General features: G+C 52.9%; 1 protein-coding gene across 2 annotated transcripts in view; it reads right to left on the minus strand.

Annotated features, from left to right (window-relative positions):
* The window catches only part of LOC138515767 (myoneurin-like), a 562617-nt gene that overhangs the window by 80912 nt on the left and 467290 nt on the right, over positions 1-14415 (minus strand). The window lies entirely within an intron of this gene.

Genomic DNA, 14415 nt, shown 5'->3' on the forward strand with positions numbered 1-14415 from the left:
ACATGGCGCACAGGCCAGTGGACCAGCATACAGCCCCCCAACCACAAAAACGTCTGTAAAACTCCCCACGCATCCCTCCGAATACACGAACCCTGCACGCAGCAGGGTGCGTGTGGAGAATCACACGTGATAGGCCTTGTGCGAGCGGGGTACGTGTATTCCGGGGGTGCGCGTTGAGAATCACAAACGACAGGCCTTGTGCGAGCGGGGTACGTGTATTTCGGGGGTGCACACACGCGACAGGCCTTATGCGAGTGAGGTACGTGTATTTCGGGGGTACGCGTGGAGAATCACACGCGACAGGCCTTGTGCGAGCATGTTACGTGTATTTCGGGGGTGCGCATGGAGAATCACACGCGACAGGCCCTGTGCGAGCGGGGTATGTGTATTTCGGGGGTGCGCGTGGAGAATCACACGTGACAGGCCCTGTGCGAGCGGGGTACGTGTATTTCAGGGGTGCGCTTGGAGAATCACACGAGACAGGCCCTGTGCGAGCGGGTTACGTGTATTCTGAGGGGTGCGCAGGGAGTTCCAAACATGATTTTGCAGTGTGTGTCCTCCCAGGTGTGCCCTGTACCCCCTCCCCAGCCCCTTCAGCCAGCCCACACCACAGGGGACTACTCTGCATGGGACTGGTCATGTCCCATAGGCAGCCCATCCACCCTGGCCATGCCCCCCAGCCAGCCCACATGTCACCATGCACCAGTGAGCACCGAGTCATGTCCCCCTGCACCCCCATCCACCCTGCATTGACGGGCACCTGCCAGCAGGCCCCGACACATGTCCCCCTGCACCCTCACCCACCCTGCATTGACGGGCACCTGCCAGCAGGCCCCGACACATTTCCCCCTGCATCCCCACCCACCCTCCATTGACGGGCACCTGCCAGCAGGCCCCGACACATGTCCCCCTGGACCTCCGCCCACCCTGCATTGATGGGCACCTGCCAGCAGGCCCCGACTCATGTCCCCCTGCACCCCCACCGACCCTGCATTGACGGGCACCTGCCAGCAGGCCCCAACACATGTCTCCACCCAACATGTCATAAAGATGCACATTCATGGGCCTCATGTCCAACAAAATCCCACTGCACGCCACCCCAGTACTGAGGCACAATCAAGTTTCCCATCCACCCTACACTGAAAGGCCTATTTCTTGTCACAAACCAAAACTCAACTATGCACATCAACACATGTCCGTCACACACACTGTGTGCCAGTGATTGTGCAAACCCACATTGTGACATGCAGTAAACCAATGAGCGAATACCACACATGGAAGTAAGAAATCAAAATGTATTGTGCACAAAATTAAGCAAATGGAATCAAAGCATGAAAATAATATTAATAAAAAAAGAAGAATGCATGTCCAAAAATAAAATGAAAATAATGAAGTCACAATCCAAAGACATCCAAAATAAAGTCAGTGAAAACTCCTTGTCCACCGAAACAAATCCAAAGGAAACAGAAATTTCAAAATCCATTGATCCATGGCGAAGTAAAATAAAATTTTTGCAGAAATCCACAGTCCAACCATGTACAGAGATTAAAACCAGGGTCCATGAGCCAACTAATGAAATGAAACCTATTAAAAAAACCTACCTAACTAAGAACTATATACAAAAACGTGGGGCATTGTCCAAGCGTCCCAAAAGAAAAAAAAGAAGAGAAAGGAAACCTAACACTAACTAACTATATACAATGGCGGCGGGCAAGTCCTATGGCTCACTCTGTGATGTTGTGGGTCAGGGCATCATCGAACTCCATGTCTATCTCCTGCCCTTGCCCCGAGATCTCGCAGGGATGCATCCATGGCCTGTTCCAACTCCCTGCGAGTTGCCTCGAGGCATTCAGCCCGCCACAATGCCCAACGCATGGAGAACTCCGCCCTGACCATGGTGAGCCGCGCCTCTTCCACCCGCCGCCGCTCCGCATCTATACGCTGGCCCAACCGCAGCCACATGGAAAACACACCCATTCCAGGGTCCTCCTGCCCTCTTGCCGATGCCTGCCCCTCTGATGTTGATGGCCCGGAGCCATCATTGCTCCCACCTAGACCTGCTGCTGCTGCTGCTGTCCATGTGCCCTGTCCGATGATGCCTGCACATCCTCCATCTGCTGGTCTCCAGTTGTTGGGGTGTCACCTCTGCTGGACCGCCGACTCCCGACTGTGGCAGGGATGGGATCTTCACCAAGCTGGCTGTGTTGGTCAGGCCAGGTCCACAGGGGGCCGTGGTGTAATCTGGGCCAGAAGACAGCAGGGAGAACGACTGGCGCATAGTCTCCCCAGAGGAGGAGAGGTCCGCCAGAGTGCGCGACACATGTAGGAACCCACTGACCATGGCCCCTCCCAACTGTGCCAAGTTGCCACGCAGCTCTTTGTGATGGCGTGCATGCTCCCCCAGGAAGCACGCACATCATCACGAATGACACGCGTATGCAACGCGACACGAATCAGGACGGAGCCCATACGGTCATGGGACTCCTCGTCCGCAGGTAGTGGAGAGCCAGATGACGTGGGCCTCCCCCCTACCTGCGGATGGGCCTGGGACGGGGCATCCCTGCTGGTGCATAGTGGTGCAGTCACAGGGTCAGGGACAGTGACATGCACAGGCCCCTCCGCGGTGACCTGTGCTGCCTCCTCACCCTGGCCCTGGACTGCAACACTTGCACCAGTGGTACTACCCCCACCATGCCCCATGTGCAGCTCAATAGCGGGCTCCTCCTCCTCTGTGGAGACCACCAAACTGGATGTCTCTGCACCGTCTTCCGCCATTGCAAGCCCCTGTGGGGGCTCACCCGGCCCTTCCGCTACAGCCGTAGTGGCGGACGCGGCACCAGTCCCCTCGCTCCCGGATGATGGCAATTCCTGGGAGGGTGGCTGGGCCTTGCGTTGCCACCCAGTGGAGGCATCCTGCCGCTTAGCTCCACAGTGCCGTCACTGCCCTCTTCTTCACTCGACGCTGCGTAGAGGGAGACATAGAACACAAGCATCAGGGTACTGTGCAATAGTCCCCTAGACAGGAAGCAATAACACATGAGTGGCACTGTCAAACGTCACTTCCATCCTGTCCCTCCACAACACATGGGTCAATGCAGGCAACACACATGCAGAAACAGGCACGGCGCATGCAATCAACATCAGCATCCATGTACAAGGGCCTCTATGGACATAAATGTTGCATTTAAACTCGCATGCATCATGGCTCATACTGATCCCATGCACACACATCACTGGAGGGTCATACATCATGGCTCGTACACCACAGACACAGTGGATACAAGGGTGACCAGACTGCATAAGTGAATCTACACATTGTCACGGACATGTGTCATGTATCCATGGCATTTCAAAGTCACACACATGCTTCTCAGACACACAGACATGTACACCAGACATGTACATGAGCGCAGCACCCATCTCTCACCCCCCATCCATGTCCAATAACAGGGACAGGCATGCATTCATGTGTGCATTCCACATGCTGCTCCCCATGTTGCATTGGAAAACATGCACCATCCATGTGGTTCACGCATTACTGGTCTCACATGCATTACCATGATGTCCCTGCACACACACATCCATACATGGTCTATATCACACATTCAGCCAAGTAGCTGACTACCAGCACACTGCAACATGCCCTGTTTCACACAGCAATGCATGGCCACTTACCACTCAACTCCAGATGGGTCTTCCTCAGAAGGATCTGGGCGTGGAGCGCTGGGCTTATGCGTTCCAGGACCCTCATCTGGATTTTAGTCAGGTTGACCTGGCACCCCTCTGCATCCTCTGCCATCGTGAGGCGCCGGGCCTTGTTGAGGGTCCTGAACCTGAAGTCCTCCCAGCGCTTCCGGACGTGCTTGATGTCACGGGTTGCCACCCCCTCCGCGTTGATGGCAACCACTACGTGCTCCCAGATCCTCTCCCGTCCTTCCTTGTTGGCGTGCGATGATGTGAAGAGGGCATCATAATCCCCCAGAACTTGCTCCACCAGGAACCCAACTTCCTTCTCACTGAAGCTGGTGGCCCTCTGCCTCTCTGGCTGTGGGTCACCAGTGGTCTCGGATGGTGTTTGCCCCGACATGGCGACCGGGCAGGTGTGGGCGGGCAACTGGGTCCTGGGGCTGGGCTGTGGAGCAATGGTATCCCAGTCGGGAGTCTTCTGTTCCAGCAGGGGTGGACACAGCAACTGGACCCCTGCATATGGCTGATGTGCAGACACCAAATAGCAGGGCACGTGGGCAGCAGGCAGGCAGCAGCAGATGGCAGGTGGGAGCGTGCTCGGGGCTCTTGGGGGCAGAAAAATGGCCTTTTGGGCAGGAGCATGGTCTTCAATGTGTTTTCGCGTAGCCAGCTTGATACGGAGTGATTTGGCACATGAAAAAAGTGCACGTCAGCGTGTAATTCAAGGAAAGGCCCTTAGCGCATAAGCGCGTCTATGACGTATCGCGCACAGGCCGATTCCCTCGACACGGGTGCATAGTGGATCAGCACGTGAAAAAAACACACGTCCGTGTGTGAATGCGTGTAATGCGAGGAAAGGGCCTAAGCGCGTAAGTGAAATGATGCGCGCAGGCGTTTCCCTCAGCACGGGTTAATGGTGAGCGGGGCCAGCAGTTCGCTGTACGTGCCTTTCGTGGAGACCGACGTGTGTGTTGCTACTTCGTGTTATTTCGCGTGCCATCACAACTTCACAGCGGATCAAGGACGTATCTCTTCTTTTGGTGGGGGTATTGGCTACGTGTGTTTTTCATCATCGCGCTAGTCTGACGGTGAGTCGCGCACGCTATCTTTCCCACTGCGGGTGCCCCTGTGTATCGTGTACCCGTTTTCAAGGTCATAGTAGCCTGAGTGTCACACGTGTGAATGTTTTTTGTGTTCCTGGGTGCCACCGAGTACTGCGGGAGGTTAATTCCACGCACGTAGGCTGCAGGGATTGCGTGCACGGTTTTACTGCAGTTTTGGGGTGACCCGTCACTTCATCACCGGGGTCACATACAGCCTTGCAGGGGTGCTGTTAACATCTTGCATCCCACCCCAATTGCCCACGACAATTGCGGTGTACACCTCCCATTGGCACTCCTCCATCTGTGCCGGCACTACTCCATCTGTGCCATGGTTGGGAGGCCACCAAAGGTGAGGGGCCACCACCTGGGCGTACTCCTCGTGGCGGGTGTGGTCAGCGACGTGGCCGGGGTGACCAGGGAGTAGGGGGACTCCAGGGTGTCTGCAGAGGGGGAAGAGGCAGGGGTGCGCCACTTGGGCACGATGTTGTGCCTTGTGTCAGTGCAGTCATGTCACCACCCCCAGTGGTTCCGGGAGATGCAGCTTCTACATCTGGCACTGGTGCCCATGTGACCCGGCAGTCCGTTTCATAGACTGCCACGGGCCCAAGGTAGTGGAAGCTGCAGGTGCAGCTGTGGACACCACCACCCAGGCTCAGGGTCTGACAGTGCAGGCTGCGTTGGCACTTGAAGAGTCCATGGAAGATTTCCAACAGGGCAGGAGGCAAACCGTAGGTGCATGCAGGGCTGCCCTGACCGAGACACATGTCCCTGGGGCAGTAATGTCATTTGCTGACCCGACCGGCCGGGTGTTGGCAAGTACAGGGCAGATGCAGCCAACAACACCCCGGTTGTGAGTCTACCAACCAGGACAGTCGCGGACAATGAACCTGCCACAGCGGATGTTTCTGCGCAGGGTCCATTAAAGGGCACCCAGCTGCCACTGACGCAAGTCAGGCCTTTGGTTGTCCTTCCACCTGCCACTCCCTTGGCTCAATCCACCGGTGCCACTGGCCATACTGATCAGGGTGGCATTTGCCAGCCAGGGTCTGCGCTACCAGCCAAGAGGAGGAAGGTTGCACCTGCAGCACAGGCTGGGACCCCACACACAGCCACGACCTCCTGCACGTCGAAAAAGAAGCCTTTCTGTGCGCAGGAACTGGACTTCCTCATGGACTGCGTGCGGGACCACAACCGTGACATGCTAGTGGGGCCTAATTGTCAAACTACGGCTTCCCACCGTGTTACCCACTGGAAGCAAGTTGCGGAACATGTGAGTGCATTCAGCCATGAAGTGCGCACGGCGCAAGACTGCAAAAAGCGTTGGAATGACTTCAAACGCAGCGCTAAGGCTAAGCGTGCCTCAAATTACAACATGACTCTAGTGACTGGCAGTGGGCCGGCACCTGAGGAGGAAGACCTCACTCCGCACGAGTCACTCGTTGCGGAGTTCATACCACCTGAATCGGTCGAAGGAGTGGGAGAGATGCCGGACTTTGATGCCCAGTCCAGTGAGTGTTGCTGAGTGTTTGTCGAGGACATGTGTCTTTTACTTGTGTGATGTGTTCTGCGTGACTGCCACTATATGTCATGTGTACATGGTTCTGATGTGCAAGTAATGCAATGCTTCACTGATGCATGGCTGCTCTGCAGGATGGTGGACATGTGGAGCAGATGGGGACTGTCCGCATCACCACTATTGCACCATATTCACATGCTGGTCACCAGGATGCCCCTCCGGTCCATGTTCCAGCTCACTGGCCCATCTGCATGTAGCCTGGGGTGTCCTTCCTCTCAGCCCTGGGACTATGTCATAGCATGACTGACGTGCATGTGTCCTCTGCCTGCATGCGGGTACTCCACGTAGGCATGCTCCCTGGCCCCTCCACCCCCCCTCTGCACCCCAATTTCACCTTTGCACTGGTCTGCATCAATTTTGCCATAAAGCACTTGCCTGTTCATGCATCCTGTGTACATGCTAACTACCACCAGCCAACCTGCCAGACATATGCTGCGGGGTACATCCTTTGTACTTGATGCAGGGTGTCTCACTTGGACTATGCAGATGTCAGATGCTCCGCAGGGACATGAGTGCCCATTCATGCTCCATGTGCATTCCATGCATGCCCCATGTGTCCTTGACTGGATGATCATTATAGTACATGTCCAGGGTGACCTACATTTTATGACATTTCATCAGCCTTCCCATGGACACTGTGGCTCAGTCCTGCGTCCCACATATGTTTAGGGTGTGACAGTCTGTGTGGGTCACAGGCCTCAGCCTGTTTCAGGCCCAATGACTCTGTCCAACTGGTGTAGTGTCTTCTTCACATGTGGGTGTACTCTTGAGGGTTCATCATGTGTCCTGCTTACTGTCCCATCATCATCTGCTGTGTTGTCACTTGACTGAGATGATGCAATTGATGCTAGTCAACACTTTCTGCCAATACACAGGTCTATGGTCATCCTTTTGATACCATGCAAGGCATCCCTGAATTTCCATTTAGGGGGAAGGGTGGTTTGCTTGTAGCCATACAACCCATTGCATGCACATTGCACGTGATGCCTGAAGTTGACCTTGCACTGCCTTCACATTTTCTGATACACATCATGAAGTACTTGTATATGTAGATAGTGAGTAATGTACTAATTTGCTGCACTGCATCGACCCACTTCTGAGTGGTATAACACCCTTCTACATGCCTAATCACAGAAGCAATGTCAAGTTGACCCAGCATGCATGGCAGGTTCTCTTTTGTGTGTGACATGTCTGCTTAATGTATTGGCTGTCTGTGTGATGTCTATGTGTGTGTGTGTTGTGTGCTTCTAACATGTGTGGTGACTTTGTTCTCTCTACTTTTCAGATGATGATGCAATGGAGCCAGAGGATGGTGTTGTCATGCCAGGCACAGCGTTGTTATCACTACAGCAACCCGGCACAAGTGGGGGTCGTGGGGTGGTAGGCCACAAAAACCCACATGTGCTACAGACCATTTTGTCTTTGGCTGGCAATGAGTCCAGCCCTGATGACCACTCTGACGTCCATGTCGAGTTGGATATCCATCAGGTCCATACGTCAGGGGTGAGTGATTCTGATTTGGACACTCCTCTGTCTGCGACACCTGCACTGAGGGGTCAGACAGTGGTGGAACCTCCGCCTGTGGTGGATCGGGACGCAGGGTCACCCTCCACACCAGTCGCTGATGTGCCTGGGCCATCACGTCGATGGGGGCATGTAGTCGTGCAGCCGCAGGCGGTGCCACCCCAACGAGGACGGCCGGTCCTTGGGTCCCGCAGGTGTCAAGCCTTGCAACGCGGTGGCCGCGCGCAACCGCGGTATACTGAGTGGGAGCATGACATGACTGCCACTCGCTGTGAGCATGGAGCGTGTGGCCCAATCCGTGCTCCCCCCTGCTAGGCAGATGCTTCTCCAGCAGCGGGCGGCACGGTCCACGGCCCGCACGCTCAGGCTGGGCATGGCGGCCTCAGACAGGGCACGCCAGGCTGAAATGTTGTCTCTTTATCAGGCAATTGCTGCTCATGCAGAGGCACACATGGAGGCCCTGAGGGCTGAGTATGAGTCCCTCAGATCCACTCTGGGTGTCCTCTTGATGTCCCAGAGGACGCGGTCAGAGGAGAGGTTTGAGCAGCTTGAGCGTACCATCTCGGCTGAGCTACGTGCATGCCTGGAGGTGCATCAGTTGTCCAGCCAGGCCTTGCAGGAAGAACTCTGTGTTACACGTGTTACCTTGCAAGAGGAAGCACGAGTATCACGGGAGGTTCTGCATGCAGACCTATGTGTCATCGCCACACAGAACCAGGCTCACCCGTCCGGCAGACTTGCTGCCGATGAGGGGCAAGCTGCGGCTAGGCGTGGCCAGGCTCCTGTGCTACGTCCTCCTTTTCAGGAAGAGCCAGACTCGGATGACAATGTATCTCCCACACAGATCTGGCTGTGCAGGCGTTGAGCCATGGAGTTTTTTTTTTCCTCAACATCATCGCATGTGGGTGTTGAGCTGCACCCTGTACCTCCTCCCTCCTGGGTGCCTACCCCCCCCCCCATGTCGTATGTGGCCATTTTTGATTTTTCTTTTTGTTTAGTTAGTTAACTTTCAATTTGATAGTTAGTTTAATTAGGTAATGTAGGTTTTTCATAGTTAGTGTAATTAGTTAATATAGTTTAAACTTGCTTGTCTATTGTGCTTTCATGTGATGGTGTGGTGCTTTGTGGCTTTTGAAAGCATCCACTGTCTATTCCAGCTGGTCCCTTCAAGCTTGTCTCGTGTATGTGTTTGCAGCTTGGGGTCCTGACTCACATATGCCACTCCTGCTTCCCTTATCCAGGGGCTCGCAAGGATGGTTTGGTGTTACAGCCTATTACACAAGGGCTTTGGACTGTCATATATGTGGCATGTCTGCTGCTGTACTACTTGTGTTAACACCCCTAGTGGGGATGATAGGGGTGATATTAACCACAGTTCTTCCTTTGCTAGATGGGTGGTTTCATGATTCATGTGTACATTAATTGCTATACATTGTGTAGTATGTTTCTTATCTTTACTGTACATGTGCTTGATGCAATTCATGCTGTAGACAGTGGCTACCACACTTTGCCTGTGAAAGTCGCACTGAGGGTGTGATTTCTGATGTACGTCTCTGACATGGTCCAGTCATGACATGCCTGAAGAGACACACACAGGGGAATTCCAAGCATTAATCATGTGTTTTCTGCCCTTTCTGCAGGGGGATGAGCCTCCAGACCACCTTTGCCAGCAGACATTGCCCATTGGACGTCTGGAAGCTGGACACGTTCGGTGGTGCAGACATGCGCATGTGTGCGCAAGCAGAGCGACAGGGATTGCGCTCATACATCCAAAAGAAGCTGACGTGTTTCAAGGAACTCCAGGCAAGGTGAGCAGCACAAGGGGGCCACACCGCAGCCAACCTTCCACCAGGCCAGTTGCACATGCATGCTAAGTAGCACCACTGACGGTGAGCTTGGACAGATATTTGTGTTGAATTGCACAGTACAGCTAAGATGCGTTGGTGGACTAATGGCTAGTTGATGGGAAAGTTGTCAGGGGCACATGCAGGGGCAGTGGCACATATCCTCCGGTCCACCCTGGTCCATTGAGGCAGTTGTATTAGCCATGTAGCGTTCCAAGACAGGGAAAGAAGCAGCTCACAGGGACAGACAGCGAGGGACAGACTCGTGTGCAGTGCATTTCATTTTCATGTTGAAATTGACACATGCACTACCTAATTTATTTGGATTATGCTGGAACACGACTTGTACAGAAGTCGTACCTTGCTAAATGCGTCTGGCTTCTTACCCAGGGAACATTGGATGTTGTGTGAATCTTGACACATTGGTCTTCCATTTGCCACGCACCCACCGGCGCCTGCCTTACTGCATTGACTGTGTATGAACCATCACGGGGGAATCTTACGTATGGGTACGAAGCACCACACCAGATTGTTTGTTTGTAGAGCAGTTTGTTACTGTGGGGCACGTATAATGGTGTGTGTGTGTGAGTTATGGGCACACACAGATTAGTGACTCTGGCTCTCTTTGCAGCATTGAACTGCTCCTGTTACTGGACCTGAGAGTGCGCCGGCAGGAGGCCAGCACTCACCCCAGAGATAAGTTTCTCTTTGACTTCCATTTGAGTAATTTGGTACTATGTGCATGATGTACACGTTTGGTCTGATTGTGTGTGTGTTAATGTGATTAGTATATTTTTGTACATTCCCTACTTTCCCTTGTCAATCCTACTCCCCTCTCCTGCCCCTCATTCTGGTTATCTAGAATACCAATGCCTGTCCCGACTGCATATCCCTGACCCTCCTTCCCCACCAGGGTCCCCACCTGTGTAAATTTGACCTTGCAGGCACCCAGACCACGGTGGGGGTGGTTGGTTTGTGCCACTCCTGCGCCTGTACACGGGAGCTGTGACAGTACACATCAGTTTGTGGTGCATCATTGTATATTATGTACCAAACATGGTACACATCCTGTTGTGACATTGTTTTACTGTGCTACCTTGGTTGTTCCATCATTGTGCTAGTACTTGTGCTTTGTGATGTACTGCTACTTCAAGTCTCTACTGGAGACTCTTCTGGTGTATTTTGCTGCCTGCAGGCTTTTTGCTTGGCTTGTGTGTTTGCCTGCTTTGCGTTCTCTTTGATTTGGTATTTTTGCAAGTCAAGGTGGCCTCTGAGGGTGCTGGACACTTTTTTACACGCAAGGTGGAAGATGGAGACAAAGGGGAAGGGTGATCCTGTGGCCAGGTAGACTTCAAGGAAGAAGGCTACATAACCCAGGCGCAGTTGTTCAGTGGGTCATGGCGATATGTGAGGGAGGGGAGGTATTTTGTTGTTGGACAATTGCCTTGCCCCACAGTGTGCTGGGCACCCTGACATTGTAATTGTGGTATCCTATGTACATGATGTATTCTGCTGATCAATGCCTGTTCATGTGTTGTGTTTACCTTTCAGGTGTGAGGGGATAGTTGTGGTTTGATATGCTGGGGTGTACACATGGGCAATGTTCACATGTAATGTGTAGAGGACGCTGATGGTCACTTGATTGCACATGCATGTATTGATTGCATGTCCCTACTGACACACACACTCGCACTATGATCCACAACATGTACAACCACCGTTCCATGTCCATATGTGCACTCAGTTTGCCTTCTGGGGCCCACTGTGTCCCTGCAGCACATGATCTATGACCATTCGTGGACCCTGTACATGCGTGATTTGTTTTTTTATTTAGTTTGTCGTTTTCATGTGATGCTCAGGGTGTGTGTCACATACAATGGCTGGTCACTATGCTGTGTGCTGAGCAGTGTGTTGCAGGAGATGGACACAGCACACGGATTATGCAGTGTTGATTTTGCCGTGCACAATGTGCATGTAAACAGGCATTCATTGTTATGTTCAAGCTACAACTGTTGGTATGCATTTGGGTATGAATTGCTTTGTGTGGGAGGTTGTTGGTCAGTCATTTCATCTGATTCCATGTCAGGCATCATTGTCTGACGCCACTTTACATTTTTCACATGTCAATGTATACATAATTGGTACTGTGTTGGTGTTTTGCTATTGCTTGCCATGTCATGTTGTGGTTTTGGAGGCTTTGGGGGACATACCAGTGATTGTCATGGCCTGTTTTGCAGGTCTGTGTGATACACACCTTGCATGTGTACCTTTTGGTCACACAGGATTGGTTAGGTTTGAGTAGCTAGGGAAGCACACAATGTGGCACTTCCATGGCAACATTCTCAGGGCATTAAGGTTGTGACAGTCTCTTTGTCATCATCGATTGTCACCTGGTATGTGTCAGGCCTGTGTGCACTCCGCAGGGGTGCGAGTTTAGGTGAAAAATGTGGCCACAAGCTGGGTCCGGGCTGCCTCGCCACGTGCCCTATCCCCTCACATGGGCAGCGCCTGTGCCTGTGGTTGGGGATGTGGGGGTACCACCATCTCCACCAGTACGCCCTGCCGTGTTGCAACATTGTGCAGGACACATGCTGCCACAATGATCCTGCACACTACTGGGGGTGCATAGAGTAGCTGCCCGCCAGAGCGGTCAAGGGAGCGGAAGCGTGCCTTGAGCACTCCGAATGTGTGCTCCACTATGCCCCTGGTTGCAATATGTGCAGCGTTGTATCTTACCTGGGGTGGTGTGGTGGGGTTCCGGATTGGCGTCATCATGTGGTTGCTCAGAGGGTAGGCACTGTCCCCTGGAGAGGTGATAATGGTTGTGATTATTGGGGTTTGTGTATTTGTCTGTGTGTGACATGCATGCATGTGCACGGGCATTTGTACTCACCTAGGAGCCATGTGTCGCCACGCTGCCCAGCTTCCAGGGCCCGGCTCAGGGCGGATATTCTGTATATGAAACTGTCATGGGTGGAGACATGGTAGTTTGCATAGACAGAGGTGATGATTCCCTTGGCATCGCATACAACCTGTACATTGATGGAATGCCAGTGCTTGCGATTTCGGTAGATGTGCTCAGTGGCCCTAGGTGGACGTAGGGCCACATGGGTGCAATCTATGGCACCGAGCACTTTGGGGAAGTATGCCACCCTGTAAAAGTCCTGGACAACAGCCAGCCTTTCTGCGGGTGTTCTGGGCATGTATATGTGCCTGCGGACTGAGGGACGCGCAGTCATGATTGCCAACACCTGGTGTAGGCAGCGTGACTGCGTGGCCTGTGAGACCCCCCCACTATGGCAGTAGTCCGCTGAAATGACCCAATGGCCAAAAAATGCAGGACATTGAGCACCTTCTCCAAGGGGCTCAATGCTTGGGAGCAGAGGGTGGGGGATGTAAGGTCATCTTCCCACTCCCTGACCAGGTCTAGGATGATATGAGGTGGAAACCTATACCTGCCATAGACCTGGTCGTCAGGCATCCCAAAAAGGCTAGTCCGGGGGGAAAAAATGCGGGCCCTGGCTATTCTCCTCCTCCTGCGGTGTCCCACGATCAGTGCTGCGACAAATGAGGCATTCATTGTAGCGGTATATACGTGTTTGTTGTTTGTGCGCACTTTTATACTGTACGCGGGACGCTTACGCCTGCCTTCCTGTGGTGGACGTGTTCATGCCTGTTTGTGTCTTTTAGCGTGCGCTCGTTTCCCGTATTCGAATCCATGAATACGAGTTGTTCGCGTGCGTGTGGGCGTTCCGTGTATTTCCCTGCAGTACATCCCCAGTTACGCCTTCTTTTTTACGCGTTGTTCCCCATTCCGCGCGTTACGCCCCGTGTCCTGCCCCCTTTTTGGTGTGTGCGCGGACGTTGTGCGCTGTCCCTGTGCGTGTCGCGCACGGCGTTCGGGTTGTTGCAATGACGTGTGCGCCCGTGTGCGCCACGCACGGATTTGTCGCACAACCAGTGGAAAACACGCGCAGCGCCTTCCTTGAATCGCACGCGTGCACTTGCTTTCTCATGCTTGCGCCACCTTGAGCCAGCTTGCGCTGGGATTTTCGGCGCACGTTTGTTCCATGAATCGGCCACCCAGTATTTTAGAATACAGGATGCTTTTACCAAGCTGCCAAATTTTGAGTTTTGTTACCGAAACTCATTCGTCCACCTGCTTTTGTGTGAAGGTAATAACCTCCACGCAAAAGCAGTACAGCATACAGTTATTATCACATGTGGTAATTGACGATTCCAATTGCGTTTTATGGGATTCCAAAATGGGGAATAACAGAAGGGTATGCATGATTTGGAATCATGTGGGCCCTTCCAGTTAGCTCAATTTTACTGCATGCGTTAACAGTTGGGCCGTATTACCAGCGCCAATACCTCCACACTCCTAATCAGTCCCTTCATATGCGATATATCGATTCTTTATGAGGACTACAGAATATCTCAATTTACATTCCAAATATCATTGAAATGCAATGAGCAAGATACATACACACACTGCTCCAGGCATGGAAGGAGTGTATATGTTCTGTCTGAGGCATGGTTATTGGGGATTAACATGCTACTGGGACAAAAAAGGATGACATCAAGTATTATGCGGTACTAATAAGGGAATGGTAATTGGGTGCAATTTTGGAGTTCAGGTAATTTTAAGAAGGTTTGATTACAGCAAATGATTCAGAAG

The sequence above is a fragment of the Ambystoma mexicanum genome, chromosome 6q (assembly GCF_040938575.1).
Source record: "Ambystoma mexicanum isolate Mex_15411 chromosome 6q, UKY_AmexF1_1, whole genome shotgun sequence".
Classification (NCBI taxonomy): Eukaryota; Metazoa; Chordata; class Amphibia; order Caudata; family Ambystomatidae; genus Ambystoma; species Ambystoma mexicanum.